Source organism: Sapajus apella, unplaced genomic scaffold, assembly GCF_009761245.1.
Source record: "Sapajus apella isolate SASKATOON/1434 unplaced genomic scaffold, GSC_monkey_1.0 scaffold50, whole genome shotgun sequence".
Taxonomy (NCBI): Eukaryota; Metazoa; Chordata; class Mammalia; order Primates; family Cebidae; genus Sapajus; species Sapajus apella.
Window position 1 is genome coordinate 8499843 of NW_022436990.1, and position 4474 is coordinate 8504316.

Consider the following 4474-nt stretch of genomic DNA (forward strand, 5'->3'; position numbering starts at 1 on the left):
CTGCTTTCCCATCAGCTGGCCCCAGAGCCCTCTAGGTTTTCCTCTCCTCCTTCTCTTTCTCATTCCCCACAAACAGTTCCTCCCTGCTCCTGGAATATGAAGGAGGGACTCAGGCCTAGAACCCAGAGTTTACTGTGGCTGTCAGTCTAAGAATATCATGAAAACCTAGCAGGCAGGAGGAATCCCCTATTTTGTGAGCTTCTTGTGTGCATATGTCTCCTGCATTGGGTGTGAACTCCTTAAGAGCTGACTCTATGCTACCTGCCTTACCACTCCCACAGCCCCTGGCAAAGTTAGGCCCGTAATACAGTCTTTTTTTTGTTTGTTTTTTAAGACAGAGTTTCACCTTGTTGCCCAGGCTGGAGTGCAATGGCACAATCTCTACTCACTGCAATCTCTGCCACCCAGGTTCAAATGATTCTCCTGCCTCAGCCTCCCAAGTAGCTGGGATTACAGGCATCCGCCACCATGCCTGGCTAATTTTTTGTATTTTTAGTAGAGATGGAGTTTCACCAGGTTGGCCAGGCTGGTCTCGAACTCCTGACCTCAGGTGATCCACCTGCCTCAGCTTCCCAAAGTGCTGGGATTACAGGTGTGAGCCACTGTGCCTGGCTAGTACAGTCTTAAACTTAATCATACCATCGTTTCCATAGGCCATATGAACATATTTCTTTTTAGACCATAGACTGAGAGCAGAAGTCATGTGACATTGGTCTTTCTGTAACTTGGCACTGGCTCAGCCGCTGTATTGTGGGCATATGGTAGTGGTCAGTAAGTGAAGAGGTGGGTGGAACTACTGGATCAATAGAACTGAAAAGAGAACTTAAGTGAAAACTTTCAGGATGTAGATAACATGGAATAGTTTTCTGAAACCCTGTCATTTTTTTCTCGTAGGCTTGAAGTATTTTTAGTATAAAAGTTTTCTTGAGTCTGAAAGTACGAGATGAGTCATGGTTAATAAACAAGGATAGCCAGAGGCAGCAGGTAAGCCACGCTTGGGTGACAATAGTCAGCTCATGCATTTGATGAGAGTGAGGTTGTATGGAGACATGTCCTAACAAAGGAGGCCGACCTGAGACACTTGGAGGAATGACTCAATGTCACCTAGAAACAGAAATAAGGAGTGGTGGGAGGAGAAGGGACATACAATTGGCATGTGATTTCTGGCCTGAAAATCAAGGTTCTTTCTGCCATATAAACAGAAACGTGGAAATACAAGTTAGTTTGTGGCGCAAGATTAGTTTGTGTCCTTGAACTTTATATTTTTAGTAGAGACAATGAATGAACTTGGGGCTTCACCATGTTAGCCAGGCTAGTCTCGAACTCCCGACCTCAGGTGATCAGCCCGCCTCAGCCTTCTGAGGTGCTGGGATTACTGGTATGAGCCATAATTATTAATTATAATTAGGCGTGTCCATAATTATTAAATAGGAGCCGTACTTGCTCTTTGTGAGGAAATGAGATGATGAAAGCACTTTATAAACTAGGATGAAACAGATGATGGTAATGTGTTAGTGATAACATTATAATTTTAATTATATTTAAATACATCCTGCCAGCTGGTAGAATAAAGACCTGAAGTGCTAACTGGGATGCAAAGGGAGGGCCGAGTCACCTGAGGAAGCAGGCATGAATGGGGAGAGGCAGAGGAGCCAACAGATCTTTAGGAATGTGGAAGAAAATAGTTTCTTTCAAAGGAATCCAAGGAGCAGTGAGAACTCCAAGAGAAGTTTGGATAAGCAGTGTGGTAGAAACCAAGACTGTGTGGAGTTTTCAGAAGGAAGAAATGTTCAGCAGTGGCCAGGTGCGGTGGCTCATGCCTGTAATCCTGGCACTTTGGGAGGCTGAGGCAGGCAGATCGCCTGAGTTTGGGAGTTCAAGAGTAGCCTGGCTAACATGGTGAAATCCCGTCTCTACTAAAAATATATAATTAGCCAGGCATGGTGGTGTGTGCCTGTAGTCCCAGCTACTTGGGAGGCTGAGGCAGGAGAATCATTTGAACACTGCAGGTAGAGATTGCAGCCTGGGCGACAGAGCGAGATTCCATCTCAGAAAACAGAAAGAAATATTCAGGAGTGTGATGTGTTGCAGAGAGGTTGAGTAAGAAGGTGATTTTTATTTTATTTTATTTTATTTTATTATTTTTTGAGACAGAGTTTTGATCTTTTGCCCAGGCTGGAGTGCAGTGACGTGAACTTGACTCACTGTAACCTCTAGATTGATTTTTTTCCTTCTGGTTTCAAGCAGTTCTCCTGTCTCGGCCTCCTGAGTAGCTGGGATTACAAGTGCCCGCCACCACATCCGGCTAATTTTTTGCATTTTTAATAGAGACGGGGTTTCACCATGTTGACCAGGCTGGTCTCGATCTCTTGACCTCATGATCCACTCACCTCGGCCTCCCAAAGTGCTGGGATTATTGGCGTGAGCCACTGCGCCTGACCAAGAAGGTGGTTAAACTTCATTGGGTTTGGCTTGAAGAAGAGAACCAGATTTTGTATATTTTGGAGGAGTGGTTGGGACTAGGTTGTAAGGTACCCGATGAAAGGAATGGTGGCTTTAGGTATCATCACAACTGTAGGTTCTTCACAGCCAAATAAAGATAGCTTCATAGAATTTTTTAACTGTCATTCAAAAAAAGGATTTGGACCAGCAAAGCAGGGAGAAGTAGTTCAAAAAGTGCAGAAAGATTAGCTGAGCATATTTGGAAGGTGCAGGAAAGTGGGAGAGGAGATAGAGGAGACTCTTGATCTGTAACAGAAGGTGACAACGACCAAGAGGAGGGCATAGCTTTACAGATTGAGAGCTTAAGAGGCTGGGAGAAAATGTGAGGTGAGTGTGGGGTGGTGATAGTTATGGGGAGGGGGAGGGAGGGCTCGTAAAGGATGTTTGGAGGATCTCAGAGCATTGGCAGAGCACAAGAGAGGCAGACAGGAGGGAGGCCACCCACTGAGTGCAGAGCAAAGGAGAATTGGCTAGAATTGGGCAGTTTAAGAAGAGAGGCTGTGAAACTGTCCTGGAAAAAAAATGTTAGATATTGAGCAAATGTTTCTTGTAGTATGAAAAGCATACAAAAATAGGAAAATACAAATATTCTTTTTCTTCCTTTTTTTTTTTTGAGACACAATTTCACTCTATTGCCCAGGCTGCAGTGCAGTGGCCTGATCTTGGCTCACTGCAACCTCCGCCTCCCAGGTTCAAGTTATTTTCGTGTCTCAGCCTCCAGAGTAGCTGGGACTACAGGTGCATGCCACCATATACAGCTATTTTTTATATTAATAGAGATGAGGTTTTGCCATGTTGAACAGGCTGGTCTGAAACCTGACCTCAAGTGATCCGCCCGCCTTAGCCTCCCAAAGTGCTGAATTATAGGTGTGAGCCACCATGCCCGGCTCAAATATTCATTGTTCATAACCAACTAAAAACTATTAATTTTTACACAAATCTGAAATTATATACTAACTAGATCCTTAATAAATGCTGGTTGAATTAAGGTCTATTTATTAGATTTCAGGTAGGCATTGAACTTATTTATGAATACAACTATGTGGCTGTGTATGTGTGTGTTTCTTTTAAGTTGCTGCAGTTGGCATTCTATATATATATATATTTTTTTGCATACTCAACTCAGACTAATTGTGTCAACAGCTTTGACCCAGGGGTCTGCTTTGAAGAGGCTGGCAGCCCTGGGGTGACATGCTTTCCTATGCCCCCTCTCCTCTCTGGGCAGAGGGCCTGAGGTTGGGCAGTCTTCATGGGCTATTTGTTGCTTCCATCGCCTGCCTCACCTGCTACCACAGGGCTGAGCTTTGCTAACACATAAAATGACTTTTTTTTTTTTTTTTTTGCGACGGAGTTTCGCTCTTGTTACCCAGGCTGGAGTGCAATGGCGCGATCTCAGCTCACTGCAACCTCCGCCTCCTGGGTTCAGGCAATTCTCCTGCCTCAGCCTCCTGAGTAGCTGGGATTACAGGCACGTGCCACCATGCCCAGCTAATTTTTTGTATTTTTAGTAGAGACGGGGTTTCACCATGTTGACCAGGATGGTCTCGATCTCTTGACCTTATGATCCACCTGCCTCGGCCTCCCAAAGTGCTGGGATTACAGGCGTGAGCCACCGCGCCTGGCAGACTTTTTTTTTTTTTTTTTGAGATGAAGTCTTGGTCTGTCACCCAGGCTGGAGTACAATGACACAATCTTGGCTCACTGCAGCCTCTGCCTCCCGGATTCAACTGATTCTCCTACCTCAGCCTCCTGAGCTGGGATACAGGTGTGCGCCACCATGCCTGGCTAATTTTTGTATTTTTAGTAGAGATGGAGTTTCACCATGTTGGTCAGGCTGGTCTTGAACTCCTGACCTCATGATCTACCCACCTCAGCCTCCCAAAGTGCTGGGATTGCAGGTGTGAGCCACTGTACCTGGCCCCCCCTGCTTTTATTATTTTTTTTTTGAGACGGAGTCTTGCTTTGTCGCCCA